The following is a 21,211-nucleotide window of genomic DNA, read 5'->3' as shown; positions in this document are numbered from 1 at the left end:
CCCCTCGAAGTCTTAGAATGTCCCCTTGCCCCCAAGAAGACTTAGAACGCCCCCTCGAAGACTTAGAACGCCCTCTCGAAGACTTAGAACGCTCTCTCGAAGACTTAGAATCCTTTCCAAGACTTAGAACGCCCCCTCGAACATTTAGAATGCCCCCTCGAAGACTTCGAATTCCCTTCTCGAAGACTCAGAACGCCCTCCTCAAAGACGTAGAACGCCCCCCCTTGAAGACTTAGAACGCCCCCCTCGAAGACTTAGAATCCTTTCCAAGACTTAGAACGCCCCTCTCGAAGACATAGAACGCCCCCCTCGAAGACATAGAACGCCCCCCTCGAAGACTTAGATCGCCCCCTCGAAGACTTAGAACGCCCCGCTCGAAGACTTAGAACGCCCCCTCGAAGACTTGGAACGCCCCCTTCGAAGACTTAGAACGCCCCGTCGAAGACTTAGAATACCTAGTCGAAGATTCAGAATGCCCCCTCGAAGACTTAGAATCCCTTCGAAGACTTAGAATGTCCCCTCGCCCCTCGAAGACTTAGAATGCCCACTCGAAGACTTAGAATGCCCCCCTCGAAGATTTAGAATGCCCCCTCGAAGACTTAGACTTCCCTTCTCGAAGACTTTGAATGCCCTCCTCGAAGACTTAGAACGCTCCCCTCCAAGACTTAGAACGCCTGCCCCGAAAACTTAGAACGCCCCCCCCCCGAAGACATAGAACGCCTTCCTCGAAGACGTAGAACGCCCCCCTCGAAGACATAGAACGTCCCCGCGAAGACTTAGAACGCCCCCTCGAAGACTTAGAATCCTTTCCAAGACTTAGAACGCCCCCTCGAACATTTAGAATGCCCCCTCGAAGACTTCGAATTCCCTTCTCGAAGACTTAGAACGCCCTCCTCGAAGACTTAGAACGCCCCCCCTCGAAGACTTAGAACGCCCCCCTCGAAGACTTAGAATCCTTTCCAAGACTTAGAACGCCCCCTTGAACATTTAGAATGCCCCCTCGAAGACATAGAATTCCCTACTCGAAGACTTAGAACGCCCTCCTCGAAGACGTAGAACGCGCCCACTCGAAGACTTAGAACGCCCCCCTCGAAGACTTAGAACGCCCCCTCGAAGACTTAGAACGCCCCCTCGAAGACTTAGAACGTCCCCTCGAAGACTTAGAACGCCCCCCTCGAAGACTTAGAACGGCCCCCTCGAACACATAGAACGCCCCCCTCGAAGACTTAGATCGCCCCCTCGAAGACTTAGAACGCCCTCTTCGAAGACTTAGAACGCCCCCGCGGAAACTTAGAACGCCCCCCTCGAAGACTTAGCACGCAACCTCGAAGACTTAGGACGCCCCCCTCGGAGACTTATGACGCCCCCCTCGAAGACTTAAAACGCCCCCCTCGAAGACTTTGATCGCACCCTCGAAGACTTAGAATGCCCCCTCGAAAACTTAGAATCCCTTCGAAGACTTAGAATGTCCCCTCGCCTCTCGAAGACTTAGAATGTCCCCTCGCCCCTCGAAGACTTAGAATGCCCCCTCGAAGACTAACAACGCCCCCTCTTAGACTTAGAACGGCCCCTCGAAGATTTAGAACGCCCCCTCGAAAACTTAGAACGCCCCCCTCGAAGAGTTAGAACGACCCCTAGAAGACTTAGAACGCCTCCTCGAAGTCTTAGAATGTCCCCTTCCCCCCAGAAGACTTAGAACGCCCCCTCGAAGACTTAGAATGCCCCCACGAAGACTTAGAACGCCCCCCTCGAAGACTTAGAACGCCCCCTGGAAGAATTGGAACGGTCCCTTCGAAGACTTAGAACGTCCCCGCGAAGACTTAGAACGCCCCCCTCGAAGACTTAGAACGCCCCCTCGAAGACTTGGAATCCTTTCCAAGACTTAGAACGCCCCCGCGAAGACTTAGAAAGCCCCCCTCGAAGACTTAGCACGCCCCCTCGAAGATATTGGATGCCCCCCTCGGAGAATTATGACGCCCCCCTCGAAGACTTAAAACGCACCCCTCGAAGATTTTGATCGCCCTCTCGAAGACTTAGAATGCCCCCTCGAAAACTTAGAATCCCTTCGAAGACTTAGAATGTCCCCTCGCCCCTCGAAGACTTAGAATGCCCCCTCGAAGACTAAGAACGCCACCTCTTAGAATTAGAACGGCCCATCGAAGACTTAGAACGCCCCCTCGAAAACTTAGAACGCCCCCTTCGAAGAGTTAGAACGCCCCGTAGAAGAATTAGAACGCCCCCTCGTAGTCTTAGAATGTCCCCTTTCCCCCAAGAAGACTTAGAACGCCCCCTCGAAGACTTAGAACGCCCTCTCGAAGACTTAGAACGCCCTCTCGAAGACTTAGAACGCCCCCTCGAACATTTAGAATGCCCCCTCGAAGACTTCGAATTCCCTTCTCGAAGACTCAGAACGCCTTCCTCAAAGACGTAGAACGCCCCCCTCGAAGACTTAGAACGCCCCCCTCGAAGACTTAGAATCCTTTGCAAGACTTAGAACGCCCCTCTCGAAGACATAGAACGCCCCCGTCGAAGACATAGAACGCCCCCCTCGAAGACATAGATCGCCCCCTCGAAGACTTAGAACGCCCCGCTCGAAGACTTAGAACGCCCCCTCGAAGACTTGGAACGCCCCCTTCGAAGACTTAGAACGCCCCGCTCGAAGACTTAGAACGCCCCCTCGAAGACTTAGAATCCTTTCCAAGACTTAGAACGCCCCTCTCGAAGACATAGAACGCCCCCCTCGAAGACATAGAACGCCCCCCTCGAAGACTTAGATCGCCCCCTCGAAGACTTAGAACGCCCCGCTCGAAGACTTAGAACGCCGCCTCGAAGACTTGGAACGCCCCCTTCGAAGACTTAGAACGCCCCGTCGAAGACTTAGAATACCCAGTCGAAGATTCAGAATGCCCCCTCGAAGACTTAGAATCCCTTCGAAGACTTAGAATGTCCCCTCGCCCCTCGAAGACTTAGAACGCCCCCCTCGAAGACTTAGAACGTCCCCGCGAAGACTTAGAACGCCCCCTCGAAGACTTAGAATCCTTTCCAAGACTTAGAACGCCCCCTTGAACATTTAGAATGCCCCCTCGAAGACATAGAATTCCCTTCTCGAAGACTTAGAACGCCCTCCTCGAAGACGTAGAACGCGCCCACTCGAAGACTTAGAACGCCCCCCTCGAAGACTTAGAACGCCCCCTCGAAGACTTAGAACGCCCCCTCGAAGACTTAGAACGTCCCCTCGAAGACTTAGAACGCCCCCTCGAAGACTTAGACCGGCCCCCTCGAACACATAGAACGCCCCCCTCGAAGACTTAGATCGCCCCCTCGAAGACTTAGAACGCCCCGCTCGAAGACTTAGAACGCCCCATCGAAGACTTAGAACGCCCTCTTCGAAGACTTAGAACGCCCCCGCGGAAACTTAGAACGCCCCCCTCGAAGACTTAGCACGCCCCCTCGAAGACTTAGGACGCCCCCTTCGGAGACTTATGACGCCCCCCTCGAAGACTTAAAACGCCCCCCTCGAAGACTTTGATCGCACCCTCGAAGACTTAGAATGCCCCCTCGAAAACTTAGAATCCCTTCGAAGACTTAGAATGTCCCCTCGCCCCTCGAAGACTTAGAATGCCCCCTCGAAGACTAACAACGCCCCCTCTTAGACTTAGAACGGCCCCTCGAAGACTTAGAACGCCCCCTCGAAAACTTAGAACGCCCCCCTCGAAGAGTTAGAACGACCCCTAGAAGACTTAGAACGCCCCCTCGAAGTCTTAGAATGTCCCCTTCCCCCCAAGAAGACTTAGAACGCCCCCTCGAAGACTTAGAACGCCCCCACGAAGACTTAGAACGCCCCCCTCGAAGACTTAGAACGCGCCCTCGAAGACTTGGAACGCCCCCTTCGAAGACTTAGAACGCCCCGTCGAAGACTTAGAATACCCAGTCGAAGATTCAGAATGCCCCCTCGAAGACTTAGAATCCCTTCGAAGACTTAGAATGTCCCCTCGCCCCTCGAAGACTTTGAATGCCCACTCGAAGACTTAGAATTCCCTTCTCGAAGACTTTGAATGCCCTCCTCGAAGACTTAGAACGCTCCCCTCCAAGACTTAGAACGCCTCCCCCGAAGACATAGAACGCCCCCCCGAAGACATAGAACGCCTTCCTCGAAGACGTAGAACGCCCCCCTCGAAGACTTAGAACGTCCCCCTCGAAGAGTTAGAACGGCCCCCTCGAAGACATAGAACGCCCCCCTCGAAGACTTAGATCGCCCCCTCGAAGACGTAGAAAGCCCCGCTCGAAGACTTAGAAAGCCCCCTCTAAGACTTAAAACGCCCCATTCGAAGACTTAGAACGCCCCCGCGAAGACTTAGAACGCCCCCCTCGAAGACTTTGATCGCCCCCTCGAAGAATTAGAATGCCCCCTCGAAGACATAGAATCCCTTCGAAGACTTACAATGTCCCCTCCTTCCTCCAAGACTTAGAACGCCCCCTCCGAAGACTTAGAACGCCCCCCGAATTCTTAGAACGCCACCCTCCAAGATTTAGGACGACCCTCTCGAAGACTTAGATCGTCCCCTCGAAGACATAGAACGCCCCGCTCGAAGACTTAGAACGCCCCCTCGAAGAATTGGAACGGCCCCTTCGAAGACTTAGAACGTCCCCGCGAAGACTTAGAACGCCCCCCTCGAAGACTTAGAACGCCACCTCGAAGACTTGGAATCCTTTCCAAGACTTAGAACGCCCCCTCGAACATTTAGAATGCCCCCTCGAAGACTTCGAATTCCCTTCTCGAAGACTTAGAACGCCCTCCTCCAAGACGTAGAACGCCCCCCCTCGAAGACTTAGAACGCCCCCCTCGAAGACTTAGAATCCTTTCCAAGACTTAGAACGCCCCCTTGAACATTTAGAATGCCCCCTCGAAGACATAGAATTCCCTCCTCGAAGACGTAGAACGCCCCCACTCGAAGACTTAGAACGCCCCCCTCGAAGACTTAGAACGCCCCCTTCGAAAACTTAGAACGTCCCCCTCGAAGACACAGAACGCCCCCCTCGAAGACTTAGATCGCCCCCTCGAAGACTTAGAACGCCCCGCTCGAAGACTTAGAACGCCCCCTCGAAGACTTAGAAAGCCCCCCTCGAAGACTTAGCACGCCCCCTCGAAGATTTAGGATGCCCCCCTCGAAGACTTAAAACGCACCCCTCGAAGATTTTGATCGCCCCCTCGAAGACTTAGAATGCCCCCTCGAAAACTTAGAATCCCTTCGAAGACTTAGAATGTCCCCTCGCCCCTCGAAGACTTAGAATGCCCCCTCGAAGACTAAGAACGCCCCCTCTTAGAATTAGAACGGCCCCTCGAAGACTTAGAACGCCCCCTCGAAAACTTAGAACGCCCCCTTCGAAGAGTTAGAACGCCCCCTAGAAGACTTAGATCGCCCCCTCGAAGTCTTAGAATGTCCCCTTGCCTCCAAGAAGACTTAGAACGCCCCCTCGAAGACTTAGAACGCCCTCTCGAAGACTTAGAACGCCCTCTCGAAGACTTAGAATCCTTTCCAAGACTTAGAACGCCAAACGAACATTTAGAATGCCCCCTCGAAGACTTCGAATTCCCTTCTCGAAGACTCAGAACGCCCCCCCTCGAAGACTTAGAACGCCCCCCTCGAAGACTTAGAATCCTTTCCAAGACTTAGAACGCCCCCCTCGAAGACTTAGAACGACCCCCTCGAAGACATAGAACGCCCCCCTCGAAGACTTAGATCGCCCCCTCGAAGACTTAGAACGCCCCGCTCGAAGACTTAGAACGCCCCTTCGAAGACTTGGAACGCGCCCCCGAAGACATAGAACGCCTTCCTCGAAGACGTAGAACGCCCCCCTCGAAGACTTAGAACGCCCCCCTCGAAGACTTAGAACGGCCCCCTCGAAGACATAGAACGCCCCCCTCGAAGACGTAGAACGCCCCGCTTGAAGACTTAGAACGCCCCCTCGAAGACTTAAAACGCCCCCTTCGAAGACTTAGAACGCCCCCGCGAAGACTTAGAACGCCCCCCTCGAAGATTTTGATCGCCCCCTCGAAGAATTAGAATGCCCCCTCGAAGACTTAGAATCCCTTCGAAGACTTACAATGTCCCCTCCCCCCTCCAAGACTTAGAACGCCCCCTCCGAAGACTTAGAACGCCCCCCGGAGTCTTAGAACGCCACCCTCCAAGACTTAGAACGACCCTCTCGAAGACTTAGATCGCCCCCTCGAAGAATTAGAACGCCCCGCTCGAAGACTTAGAACGCCCCCTGGAAGAATTGGAACGACCCCTTCGAAGACTTAGAACGTCCCCGCGAAGACTTAGAACGCCCCCCTCGAAGACTTAGAACGCCCCCTCGAAGACTTGGAATCCTTTCCAAGACTTAGAACGCCCCCTCGAACATTTAGAATGCCCCTCGAAGACTTCGAATTCCCTTCTCGAAGACTTAGAACGCCCTCCTCGAAGACGTAGAACGCCCCCCCTCGAAGACTTAGAACGCCCCCCTCGAAGACTTAGAACACCGCCTTCGAAGACTTAGAACGTCTCCCTCGAAGACACAGAACGCCCCCCTCGAAGACTTACATCGCCCCCTCGAAGACTTAGAACGCCCCGCTCGAAGACTTAGAACGCCCCCTCGAAGACTTAACTTAGAACGCCCCCTCGAAGACTTAGAAAGCCCCCTTCGAAGACTTAGAACGTCCCCGCGAAGACTTGGAATCCTTTCCAAGACTTAGAACGCCCCCTCGAACATTTAGAATGCCCCCTCGAAGACTTCGAATTCCCTTCTCGAAGACTCAGAACGCCCTCCTCAAAGACGTAGAACGCCCCCACTCGAAGACTTAGAACGCCCCCCTCGAAGACTTAGAACGCCCCCTTCGAAGACTTAGAACGTCCCCCTCAAAGACACAGAACGCCCCCTCGAAGACCTAGATCGCCCCCTCGAAGACTTAGAACGCCCCGCTCGAAGACTTAGAACGCCCCCTCGAAGACTTAGAACGCTCCCTTCGAAGATTTAGAACGCCCCCGCGAAGACATAGAAAGCCCCCCTTGAAGACTTAGCACGCCCCCTCGAAGATTTAGGATGCCCCCCTCGGAGACTTATGACGCCCCCCTCGAAGACTTTAAACGCACCCCTCGAAGATTTTGATCGCCCTCTCGAAGACTTAGAATGCCCCCTCGAAGACTAAGAACGCCCCCTCTTAGATTTAGAACGGCCCATCGAAGACTTAGAACGCCCCCTCGAAAACTTAGAACGCCGCCTTCGAAGAGTTAGAACGCCCCCTAGAAGACTTAGAACGCCCCCTCGAAGTCTTAGAATGTCCCCTTGCCCCCAACAAGATTTAGAACGCCCCCTCGAAGACTTAGAACGCCCTCTCGAAGACTTAGAATCCTTTCCAAGACTTAGAACGCCCCCTCGAACATTTAGAATGCCCCCTCGAAGACTTTGAATTCCCTTCTCGAAGACTCAGAATGCCCTCCTCAAAGACGTAGAACGCCCCCCCTCGAAGACTTAGAACGCCCCCCTCGAAGACTTAGAATCCTTTCCAAGACTTAGAACGCCCCTCTCGAAGACATAGAACGCCCCCCTCGAAGACATAGAACGCCCCCCTCGAAGACTTAGATCGCCCCCTCGAAGACTTAGAACGCCCCGCTCGAAGACTTAGAACGCCCCCTCGAAGACTTAGAACGCCTTCCTCGAAGACGTAGAACGCCCCCCTCGAAGACATAGAACGTCCCCGCGAAGACTTAGAACGCCCCCTCGAAGACTTAGAATCCTTTCCAAGACTTAGAACGCCCCCTCGAACATTTAGAATGCCCCCTCGAAGACTTCGAATTCCCTTCTCGAAGACTTAGAACGCCCTCCTCGAAGACGTAGAACGCCCCCCCTCGAAGACTCAGAACACCCCCCTCGAAGACTTAGAACGCCCCCTCGAAGACTTAGAACGCCCCCTCGAAGACTTAGAACGCCCCCTCGAAGACTTAGAACGTCCCCTCGAAGACTTAGAACGCCCCCCTCGAAGACTTAGAACGGCCCCCTCGAACACATAGAACGCCCCCCTTGAAGACTTAGATCGCCCCCTCGAAGACTTACAACGCCCCGCTCGAAGACTTAGAACGCCCCCTCGAAGACTTAGAACGCCCTCTTCGAAGACTTAGAACGCCCCCGCGGAAACTTAGAACGCCCCCCTCGAAGACTTAGCACGCCCCCTCGAAGACTTAGGACGCCCCCCTCGGAGACTTATGACGCCCCCCTCGAAGACTTAAAACGCCCCCCTCGAAGACTTTGATCGCACCCTCGAAGACTTAGAATGCCCCCTCGAAAACTTAGAATCCCTTCGAAGACTTAGAATGTCCCCTCGCCCCTCGAAGACTTAGAATGCCCCCTCGAAGACTAACAACGCCCCCTCTTAGACTTAGAACGGCCCCTCGAAGACTTAGAACGCCCCCTCGAAAACTTAGAACGCCCCCCTCGAAGAGTTAGAACGACCCCTAGAAGACTTAGAACGCCCCCTCGAAGTCTTAGAATGTCCCCTTCCCCCCAAGAAGACTTAGAACGCCCCCTCGAAGACTTAGAACGCCCCCACGAAGACTTAGAACGCCCCCCTCGAAGACTTAGAACGCGCCCTCGAAGACTTGGAACGCCCCCTTCGAAAACTTAGAACGCCCCGTCGAAGACTTAGAATACCCAGTCGAAGATTCAGAATGCCCCCTCGAAGACTTAGAATCCCTTCGAATATTTAGAATGTCCCCTCGCCCCTCGAAGACTTTGAATGCCCACTCGAAGACTTAGAATTCCCTTCTCGAAGACTTTGAATGCCCTCCTCGAAGACTTAGAACGCTCCCCTCCAAGACTTAGAACGCCTCCCCCGAAGACTTAGAACGCCCCGCCGAAGACATAGAACGCCTTCCTCGAAGACGTAGAACGCCCCCCTCAAAGACTTAGAACGCCCCCCTCGAAGAGTTAGAACGGCCCCCTCGAAGACATAGAACGCCCCCCTCGAAGACTTAGATCGCCCCCTCGAAGACGTAGAAAGCCCCGCTCGAAGACTTAGAACGCCCCCTCTAAGACTTAAATCGCCCCCTTCGAAGACTTAGAACGCCCCCGCGAAGACATAGAACGCCCCCCTCGAAGACTTTGATCGCCCCCTCGAAGAATTAGAATGCCCCCTCGAAGACATAGAATCCCTTCGAAGACTTACAATGTCCCCTCCCCCCTCCAAGACTTAGAACGCCCCCTCCGAAGACTTAGAACGCCCCCCGAAGTCTTAGAACGCCACCCTCCAAGACTTAGAACGACCCTCTCGAAGATTTAGAACGTCCCCGCGAAGACTTAGAACGCCCCCCTCGAAGACTTAGAACGCCACCTCGAAGACTTGGTCCGTCAGGGGGCTCACTTTTGTGAGTACGGGTGTGGCAATCCCGAGGTACCCTAGCCCTTCAGGGGATCATCTTCTTGGTGAGACGGGTGTCACGATCCTGGAGCCCCAGTGATCTATCCTCTTTTCCGTCTCCTCTCCTCTTGGCTGGATCTTTTTCCCTTCCCTTCTCCCTTGTGGTTTCTCTCTACGGAGTTTGGGGCTCGTCACGAGAGGCTGGAACAGACCTTGTTTCTAGTTTTCAAGTGGGGAGAAAACTGCCCACGTGTTTGCCGTGCGTGGAGACCCGTGTCGCTGGAAAGGAGGGTCCTGGTAGTTGAGGGGCGAGGTACTGTCCCCAACACACTGCTTTGGCCTCTGCTTCAGCTAAACGGGAGGCACCTTAGTCGTCCTCACGGGTGTCAATCGGCTGGTCACTAGTCCTTGTGTCAGTGGCTTGGGGTCAAGCTCTCGGGAGTACCTGCTTTCGGGAAAGCCGACTGTGGGGCTTCAGTTTGCGTATAGGTCCGGCTAGCCCTAACACAGGAATCTGTGTTCCCTTGTTGGTCTCCGTGGTGGGCGGGGCCGTCGGACCCGAATCTTTATTCTTTCACTATGGCTTCTCATATTTACTTAATAAAAGATTTCGAGGTAACTCCAGTCACTCAAGTCAATCCTGTCACTCAAGTCACTCAAATCACTCCTGTCACTCAACCTAGTTCTGAAACTTCTACTCCTAAACCAGTCACTCAACCTAGTTCTGAAACATCTACTGTTAAACCAGTCATTCAACCTATTTCTGAAACCTCTACTGCTAAACCACTCACTCAACCTACTTCTGAAAAGTCTACTGCAAAAAAATTACGTACAGATACAAATGAAAAAAATCATAACAATATTCCCCGTTTCCTAGTCATCTCTAGTCCTTCTGGCGAAATGCATAAGATGTCTCCTTTTGTAATAAACAAATACATCCAGTCCTGTATTGGTGAGCCGAGAAATATAAAGCGTCTCCGCTCCGGAGACCTGCTTATTGATACAACCTCAGCCACCCAGTCTGCTTCTTTACTTCAGATAACTAAACTTGGGCAAGCGAATGTGACTGTAACACCACATAAGTCACTCAACTATTGTCGGGGTGTAATCTCAGAATTCGACCTTCTGTATGTTTCTGAAGAAGAGATCGCTTCTGAGCTCTCCGAACAAAATGTCTGCGGTGTAAGGCGGATCAAGATGCGTAAAGAAGGTAAGTTGATAGACACGAAACACGTGATCCTTACCTTCAACACGCCTGATCTGCCTAAGAATATTAAGGCCGGATATCTAAATATTCCTGTAAGACCTTATATTCCAAACCCTATGCGATGTTTCCAATGCCAGCGTTTCGGCCATTCTAAGACGTCTTGTCGTGGCAGCCTTACATGCGCCCGATGCTCACAGATTGGCCACGATTCTGAAAATTGTACGGCTGCGCCTCTTTGTATAAATTGCAAGGGTGAGCACCCAGCATTTTCACGCCTCTGCCCAAAATGGAAATTGGAAAAAGAAGTGCAGACTGCAAAGTTTACGAGGAACATCTCATATGCCGAAGCCAGAAGATTAGTCCAGAGCACACAGCTTCGACCAAATACATCATACGCCAGTGCTGTAAAATCATCTCGTACAGTCGCCACCCAAACATCAATAGGCACACAGACCCTAGCAAATAAAACCCATCCGTCTACATCCAACAAGCAAAAAGAAAATGCAACCCATATAGTACAAAAGAAAGAAACAGTTATTCAAAGTAAGCCCAAAACTTCTACACATAAAATATCCAATAAAAATAGAAGTAACAGCAATAGCTCTTTTGATGAGATGATTTCTGAATCTGCGGATTCAGACTTTATGGAAGTAGAAGAGGGTCTAGAAGTTCCCAGGCATCTACTTCCACGAAAAACAAAAGAACAGCACAGAAAAAACAAAAACCATTCATAATGGCCACCCTCATGTCATGGAACTGTCGCGGTTTCCACCGAAATTTCCTTGACATCAAATCTATAATAAATGTGTATCATCCTGTGTGCTTAGCAATACAGGAAACAAATTTGAAACCCGAACACCATGCAAAACTTCGGAGGTTTTCTTTCGTCAGGAAGGATAACATTGCAGGTGAGCGTGCCAGTGGAGGTGTAGGTCTCCTCTCCTCACTGGATTATGCCTCAAATGTACTTCCTTTGACGACATCCCTCCAAGTTGTCGCTACTCAAATAAATTTTGATATTATTGTTTCATTTGTTTCTTTGTATTTGCCTCCAAATGAGCACATTTATCAGCAAGATTTAAATAATCTAATAGAGCAGCTGCCTGAGCCTTTTATCATAATAGGAGATTTTAACGGCCATAGTCCACTCTGGGGAAGTAAAGATACAAATTGCCGAGGAAGACAAATAGAGCAGATGATCGAAGATCATAGCCTTTGTCTCCTAAATAATGGGCAAGATACGTACTTCCATGAGCCTTCAAGGACATTCCACGCTCTCGATCTTGCCATCTGTTCACCATCTCTGTTGCCATTTTGCACTTTTAGTGTCGGAAATGACCTGTACAACAGCGATCATTATCCTATTTTTGTGTCTCTTGCACGAAGAGGAGCAAACCCCGTGTCGAGAGTCCCTCGTTTTATCCTGGACAGGGCAGACTGGGAACTCTTCTCTTCCGTTGCAGAGCTGACAGAGGAAATGGTAGAAGGTGTGCATATCGATGACGCTGTTGAAGCTGTTACTAATACTATTATTCAGGCAGCTATGCTTTCGATTCCTAGAACATCAGGAAAAACACTAAAATATTCGAAACCATGGTGGAATCGCGACTGTCATGAAGCACTGAAAAAACAGAAAAAAGCATGGGGTATTTTTCGTAGATATCCTAGTCTGCGAAACCTCATAGCTTTTAAAAGAGCCAAAGCAAATGCACGGAAAGTAAGAAGGCAGAGCCAGAGGGATTCCTGGATTTCATATGTGTCCTCAATAACATCCTCTACGCCTAGTAAGCGGGTTTGGGAAAGAGTTCGAAAAGCATGCGGAATGTACAAAGACCACTCACTTTCCTTTCTGGAAAAAGATGGCCGAGTGATTAGCTCCATAGAAGAAATTGCAAATACAATTGGTGAGACATTTGCTGCCGTTTCTTCCAGCCGAAATTACTCACCTGCATTTCTTTCTATCAAGCAACGCTCTGAGAAAAATCCCATCGCTTTCAACTCTTCCAACTTTGAGCCGTACAATAGAGACTTTACTATGGTTGAACTAAAGAGAGCTTTGTTGCAGACACATAGGTCTTGTCCGGGTCTGGATGGCGTGTATTATGAAATGCTAAAGCATCTGTCCTGTAAGTCACTGAGTGCCCTTCTCACACTTTACAATAGAGTGTGGAAGGAGCGTACATTTCCCAGTGCATGGAGGAGAGCTATTGTCATTCCTATTGCGAAGCCAGGGAAAGACCCGAGGAATCCCTCGAACTATCGGCCAATTGCCCTTACCAGCTGTGTTTGCAAACTGTTTGAAAAGATGGTAAACAGCCGCCTAGTCTACTTCTTGGAAAAGAATGATATTATATCGCCTTATCAGAGTGGTTTTCGAAAGGGAAGAACAACTGTAGATAACATGCTCCTCTTAGAGACATCTATTCGAAAAGCATTTGTAAGAAGAAGCCACCTTGTCTCGATATTCTTCGACATTGAAAAAGCTTATGATAAGGCATGGAGATACGGTATACTCCGGGATCTTCACGAGAGTGGCTTGCGCGGCAACCTACCAATTTTCATTCAAAATTTCTTGAACACTAGAACTTTTCAAGTAAGAATTGGCTCTGTTTTTTCGGATGTTTTTGAACAGGAAGAGGGTGTGCCTCAAGGCTGTGTGCTCAGTGTAACCCTGTTTAGTTTAAAAATAAATTCTGTACTAAAAGAACTTCCTCCCACCATCTTGGGATCTCTATATGTTGATGATCTGCAGATTAGCTGTCGAGGAGCAGACATGAGATATGTAGAGAGGCAACTGCAGATGGCTCTGATTAAGATCCAAGAATGGTCAGACAAACAGGGATTTACATTTTCGAAACAGAAAACTGTCTGCGTGCACTTTTGTAGGAAGCGAGGTCTCCATCCTGAACCTGAGTTATACTTGAATGGTACAATTATTCCAGTTGCGCCTGAAGTAAAATTTTTAGGAGTGACGTTCGACCGAAAATTGACTTTCCTTTCTCATGTTTTAAACCTGAGAAAGAAGTGTCTAAAGACACTAAATATTTTAAAAGTGTTGGCGAACACCTCCTGGGGTGCAGAGCGTTGCTCCATGCTTCGCATTTACAGAGCGCTTATCCGCTCTAAACTGGACTATGGCTCAGTTGTGTATGGATCCGCTCGCTCATCTGTTTTGTTAAAACTGGATCCTGTTCACCATCAAGGTCTGCGGATTTGTTCAGGAGCTTTCAGGACTTCTCCTGTGCAGAGCCTATATGTTGACTGTAACGAACCATCACTTCATCTGAGGCGTGAGCAATTGTCCCTTTTGCAATATTTTAATACTCTATCTCAACCTGAACATCCCAATAAGCTGTGCTTACTTGATAATGAGTGTAACACATTATTTGAAACACGTCCATCCTGTGTTCCTACTTTCCCTTTAAGAGTTCGCCCTGTCATTGAGGAACTCTCCCTCTCTGATATGCACCCCCAAGCAGTACAGAATTTTGAAATTCCACCTTGGGAAAATTCACGGATCCAGCTTCTTGATGTTTTTAAACATCACGTAAAGGCGAGCACTAACGAGATCGTTTACAGACAACTTTTCGCTGAGCACAGGCACAAATATAGCAGTTATTATCCGATATACACAGATGGATCAAAGTCAAATGATCATGTCGGGATGGCTTTTGTATTTGAAAATTACATAGAGGGCAGATGCCTGCACCATGCTTTCTCTGTCCTAACATCTGAACTAACTGCAATATATTATGCTCTTTTGTACATCCCAAAGCTCTGCCACAAAAAGTTCATAGTTTACACAGACTCGTATAGTGCTCTTAAATCCTTGGAAGCTTTTCCCAACGCTCAGAATCCTGTGGTAGTGGATGTTCTCAAAATTCATAGAAATTTAATGATACGAGGATATGAAATCCTGTACTGCTGGGTTCCCGGGCATACGGGAATAAAGGGAAACGAGCTTGCAGACCTCGCGGCAAAATCTGCTGTCGAACTGTCCAGTCGACTTATCCCTTTTAGAGACATCTGCTGTGTCATCAAGGGAAAGATACGAAAAAAATGGCAGCAAATTTGGGATGTTCAGCATCACAACAAGTTGAGAAACATCAAACCTAGAATTGAGCATTGGGATTTTGCTGGAAATCGTAAAGAGGACGTTCTTTTGACTCGACTCAGAATTGGTCATACCAGAGTCACACATAGCTATCTTCTTAAAGCTGAAAATGAGCCTGTTTGTTTTAATTGTAATGTTTGTTTATCTGTTCGTCATATTTTAATTGAGTGTCAATGTTTTAATAGTCTTCGCCAGAAATATTTTAATAGCTGTGACTTACCTCTCGACCGTTTAATCGGAAGAGAGGTCAATTCTAATTTATTTTATTATTTAAAAGAGATTGGCTTTTATTACCAAATGTAATTTGTTTTGAAGACTGTGTCTTGAATGTTAATATGTGCTTTTAACTTGTTTTTATATGACATCATCCTCTGGATTTGGTACATTTATCTACTTGTTTTTATTTATTGAATTTTCATGTCATCAATTGTAATCATCTCATCTTTTGTTTGGCGCGTCATAATCATCTCTGGTTTTTGCGCCATATTCACTCACTCACCCCCCCTCGAAGACTTGGAATCCTTTCCAAGACTTAGAACGCCCCCTCGAACATTTAGAATGCCCCCTCGAAGACTTCGAATTCCCTTCTCGAAGACTTAGAACGCCCCCTCGAAGACTTAGAATCCTTTCCAAGACTTAGAACGCCCCCTTGAACATTTAGAATGCCCCCTCGAAGACATAGAATTCCCTCCTCGAAGACGTAGAACGCCCCCACTCGAAGACTTAGAACGCCCCCCTCGAAGACTTAGAACGCCCCCTTCGAAAACTTAGAACGTCCCCCTCGAAGACACAGAACGCCCCCCTCGAAGACTCAGATCGCCCCCTCGAAGACTTAGAACGCCCCGCTCGAAGACTTAGAACGCCCCCTCGAAGACTTAGAACGCCCCCTTCGAAGACTTAGAACGCCCCCGCCAAGACTTAGAAAGCCCCCCTCGAAGACTTAGCACGCCCCCTCGAAGATTTAGGATGCCCCCTTCGGAGACTTATGACGCCCCCCTCGAAGACTTAAAACGCACCCCTCGAAAATTTTCATCGCCCCCTCGAAGACTTAGAATGCCCCCTCGAAGACTAAGAACGCCCCCTCTTAGAATAAGAACGGCCCCTCGAAGACTTAGAACGCCCCTTCGAAAACTTAGAACGCCACCTTCGAAGAGTTAGAACGCCCCCTAGAAGACTTAGAGCGCCCCCTCGAAGTCTTAGAATGTCCCCTTGCCCCCAAGAAGACTTAGAACGCCCCCTCGAAGACTTAGAACGCCCTCTCGAAGACTTAGAACGCCCTCTCGAAGACTTAGAATCCTTTCCAAGACTTAGAACGCGCCCTCGAACATTTAGAATGCCCCCTCGAAGACTTCGAATTCCCTTCTCGAAGACTTAGAACGCCCTCCTCGAAGACGTAGAACGCCCCCCCCTCGAAGACTTAGAACGCCCCCCTCGAAGACTTAGAACACCGCCTTCGAAGACTTAGAACGTCTCCCTCGAAGACACAGAACGCCCCCCTCGAAGACTTACATCGCCCCCTCGAAGACTTAGAACGCCCCGCTCGAAGACTTAGAACGCCCCCTCGAAGACATAACTTAGAACGCCCCCTCGAAGACTTAGAACGCCCCCTTCGAGGACTTAGAACGTCCCCGCGAAGACTTGGAATCCTTTCCAAGACTTAGAACGCCCCCTCGAACATTTAGAATGCCCCCTCGAAGACTTCGAATTCCCTTCTCGAAGACTCAGAACGCCCTCCTCAAAGACGTAGAACGCCCCCACTCGAAGACTTAGAACGCCCCCTTCGAAGACTTAGAACGCCCCCTTCGAAGACTTAGAACGTCCCCCTCAAAGACACAGAACACCCCTCGAAGACTTAGATCGCCCCCTCGAAGACTTAGAACGCCCCGCTCGAAGACTTAGAACGCCCCCTCGAAGACATAGAACGCCCCCTTCGAAGATTTAGAACGCCCCCGCGAAGACTTAGAAAGCCCCCCTTGAAGACTTAGCACGCCCCCTCGAAGATTTAGGATGCCCCCCTCGGAGACTTATGACGCCCCCCTCGAAGACTTTAAACGCACCCCTCGAAGATTTTGATCGCCCTCTCGAAGACATAGAATGCCCCCTCGATAACTAAGAACGCCCCCTCTTAGATTTAGAACGGCCCATCGAAGACTTAGAACGCCCCCTCGAAAACTTAGAACGCCCCCTTCGAAGAGTTAGAACGCCCCCTAGAAGACTTAGAACGCCCCCTCGAAGTCTTAGAATGTCCCCTTGCCCCCAAGAAGACTTAGAACGCCCCCTCGAAGACTTAGAACGCCCTCTCGAAGACTTAGAACGCCCTCTCGAAGACTTAGAATCCTTTCCAAGACTTAGAACGCCCCCTCGAACATTTAGAATGCCCCCTCGAAGACTTCGAATTCCCTTCTCGAAGACTTAGAACGCCCTCCTCGAAGACGTAGAACGCCCCCACCTCGAAGACATAGAACGCCCCCCTCGAAGACTTAGAATCCTTTCCAAGACTTAGAACGCCCCCTTAAACATTTAGAATGCCCCCTCGAAGACTCCCCTCCAAGACTTAGAACGTCTCCCCCGAAGACTTAGAACGCCCCCCCGAAGACATAGAACGCCTTCCTCGAAGACGTAGAACGCCCCCCTCAAAGACTTAGAACGCCCCCCTCGAAGAGTTAGAACGGCCCCCTCGAAGACATAGAACGCCCCCCTCGAAGACTTAGATCGCCCCCTCGAAGACGTAGAAAGCCCGGTCGAAGACTTAGAACGCCGCCTCTAAGACTTAAAACGCCCCCTTCGAAGACTTAGAACGCCCCCGCGAAGACTTAGAACGCCCCCCTCGAAGACTTTGATCGCCCCCTCGAAGAATTAGAATGCCCCCTCGAAGACTTAGAATCCCTTCGAAGACTTACAATGTCCCCTCCCCCCTCCAAGACTTAGAACGCCCCTTCCGAAGACTTAGAACGCCCCCCGAAGTCTTAGAACGCCACCCTCCAAGACTTAGAACGACCCTCTCGAAGACTTAGATCGCCCCCTCGAAGACTTAGAACGCCCCGCTCGAAGACTTAGAACGCCCCCTCGAAGAATTGGAACGGCCCCTTCGAAGACTTAGAACGTCCCCGCGAAGACTTAGAACGCCCCCCTCGAAGACTTAGAATGCCATCTCGAAGACTTGGAATCCTTTCCAAGACTTAGAACGCCCCCTCGAACATTTAGAATGCCCCCTCGAAGACTTCGAATTCCTTTCTCGAAGACTTAGAACGCCCCCCCTCGAAGACTTAGAACGCCCCCTCGAAGACTTAGAATCCTTTCCAAGACTTAGAACGCCCCCTTGAACATTTAGAATGCCCCCTCGAAGACATAGAATTCCCTCCTCGAAGACGTAGAACGGCCCCACTCGAAGACTTAGAACGCCCCCCTCGAAGACTTAGAACGAGCCCTTCGAAAACTTAGAACGTCCCCCTCGAAGACACAGAACGCCCCCCTCGAAGACTTATATCGCCCCCTCGAAGACTTAGAACGCCCCGCTCGAAGACTTAGAACGCCCCCTCGAAGACTTAGAACGCCCCCTTCGAAGACTTAGAACGTCCCCGCGAAGACTTAGAACCCCCCTCGAAGACTTAGAATCCTTTCCAAGACTTAGAACGCCCCCTCGAACATTTAGAATGCCCCCTCGAAGACTTCGAATTCCCTTCTCGAAGACTTAGAACGCCCTCCTCGAAGACGTAGAACGCCCCCCCGAAGACTTAGAACGAGCCCCCGAAGACATAGAACGCCTTCCTCGAAGACGTAGAACGCCCCGTCAAAGACTTAGAACGCCCCCCTCGAAGAGTTAGAACGGCCCCCTCGAAGACATAGAACGCCCCCTCGAAGACTTAGAACGTCCCCTCGAAGACTTAGAACGCCCCCCTCGAAGACTTAGAACGGCCCCCTCGAACACATAGAACGCCCCCCTTGAAGACTTAGATCGCCCCCTCGAAGACTTACAACGCCCCGCTCGAAGACTTAGAACGCCCCCTCGAAGACTTAGAACGCCCTCTTCGAAGACTTAGAACGCCCCCGCGGAAACTTAGAACGCCCCCCTCGAAGATTTAGCACGCCCCCTCGAAGACTTAGGACGCCCCACTCGGAGACTTTGATCGCCCCCTCGAAGAATTAGAATGCCCCCTCGAAGACATAGAATCCCTTCGAAGACTTACAATGTCCCCTCCCCCCTCCAAGACTTAGAACGCCCCCTCCGAAGACTTAGAACGCCCCCCGAAGTCTTAGAACGCCACCCTCCAAGACTTAGAACGACCCTCTCAAAGACTTAGATCGCCCCCTCGAAGACTTAGAACGCCCCGCTCGAAGACTTAGAACGCCCCCTCGAAGAATTGGAACCGCCCCTTCGAAGATTTAGAACGTCCCCGCGAAGACTTAGAACGCCCCCCTCGAAGACTTAGAACGCCCCCTTCGAAGACTTAGAACGTCCCCCTCAAAGACACAGAACGCCCCCTCGAAGACTTAGATCGCCCCCTCGAAGACTTAGAACGCCCCGCTCGAAGACTTAGAACGCCCCCTCGAAGACTTAGAACGCCCCCTTCGAAGATTTAGAACGCCCCCGCGAAGACTTAGAAAGCCCCCCTTGAAGACTTAGCACGCCCCCTCGAAGATTTAGGATGCCCCCCTCGGAGACTTATGACGCCCCCCTCGAAGACTTTAAACGCACCCCTCGAAGATTTTGATCGCCCTCTCGAAGACATAGAATGCCCCCTCGAAGACTAAGAACGCCCCCTCTTAGATTTAGAACGGCCCATCGAAGACTTAGAACGCCCCCTCGAAAACTTAGAACGCCCCCTTCGAAGAGTTAGAACGCCCCCTAGAAGACTTAGAACGCCCCCTCGAAGTCTTAGAACGTCCCCCCGAAGACATAGAACGCCTTCCTCGAAGACGTACAACGCCCCGTCAAAGACTTAGAACGCCCCCCTCGAAGAGTTAGAACGGCCCCCTCGAAGACATAGAACGCCCCCCTCGAAGACTTAGATCGCCCCCTCGAAGACGTAGAAAGCCCCGCTCGAAGACTTAGAACGCCCCCTCTAAGACTTAAAACGCCCCCTTCGAAGACTTAGAACGCTCCCGCGAAGACTTAGAACGCCCCCCTCGAAGACTTTGATCGCAACCCCTCGAAGAATTAGAATGCCCCCTCGAAGTTTTAGAATCCCTTCGAAGACTTACAATGTCCCCTCCCCCCTCCAAGACTTGGAACGCCCCCTCCGAAGACTTAGAACGCCCCCCGAATTCTTAGAACGCCACCCTCCAAGACTTAGAACGACCCTCTCGAAGACTTAGAACGCCCCCTCGAAGAATTGGAACGGCCCCTTCGAAGACTTAGAACGTCCCCGCGAAGACTTAGAACGCCCCCTCGAAGACTTAGAACGCCACCTCGAAGACTTGGAATCCTTTCCAAGACTTAGAACGCCCCCTCGAACATTTAGAATGCCCCCTCGAAGACTTCGAATTCCCTTCTCGAAGACTTAGAACGCCCTCCTCGAAGACGTAGAACGCCCCCCCTCGAAGAATTAGAACGCCCCCCTCGAAGACTTAGAATCCTTTCCAAGACTTAGAACGCCCCCTTGAACATTTAGAATGCCCCCTCGAAGACATAGAATTCCCTCCTCGAAGACGTAGAACGCCCCCACTCGAAGACTTAGAACGCCCCCCTCGAAGACTTAGAACGCCCCCTTCGAAAACTTAGAACGTCCCCCTCGAAGACACAGAACGCCCCCTCGAAGACTTAGATCGCCCCCTCGAAGACTTAGAACGCCCCGCTCGAAGACTTAGAACGCCCCCTCGAAGACTTAGAACGCCCCCCTCGGAGACTTATGACGGCCCCTTTCGAAGAATTAAAACGCACCCCTCGAAGATTTTGATCGCCCCCTCGAAGACTTAGAATGCCCCCTCGAAAACTTAGAATCCCTTCGAAGACTTAGAATGTCCCCTCGCCCCTCGAAGACTTAGAATGCCCCCTCGAAGACTAAGAACGCCCCCTCTTAGAATTAGAACGGCCCCTCGAAGACTTAGAACGCCCCCTCGAAAACTTAGAACGCCCCCTTCGAAGAATTAGAACGCCCCCTCGAAAACTTAGAACGCCCCCTTCGAAGACTTAGAACGCCCCCTAGAAGACTTAGAGCGCCCCCTCGAAGTCTTAGAAGGTCCCCTTGCCCCCAAGAAGACTTAGAACGCCCCCTCGAAGACTTAGAACGCCCTCTCGAAGACTTAGAACGCCCCCTCGAAGACTTAGAATCCTTTCCAAGACTTAGAACGCCCCCTCGAACATTTAGAATGCCCCTCGAAGACTTCGAATTCCCTTCTCGAAGACTTAGAACGCCCTCCTCGAAGACGTAGAACGCCCCCCCTCGAAGACTTAGAACGCCCCCCTCGAAGACTTAGAATCCTTTCCAAGACTTAGAACGCCCCCTTGAACATTTAGAATGCCCCCTCGAAGACATAGAATTCCCTACTCGAAGAC

Source organism: Stegodyphus dumicola, chromosome 10 (genome assembly GCF_044657685.1).
Source record: "Stegodyphus dumicola isolate Sdum_Otavi_A_Nest chromosome 10, ASM4465768v1".
NCBI lineage: Eukaryota > Metazoa > Arthropoda > Arachnida > Araneae > Eresidae > Stegodyphus > Stegodyphus dumicola.
This window is presented reverse-complemented; position numbering follows the sequence as displayed.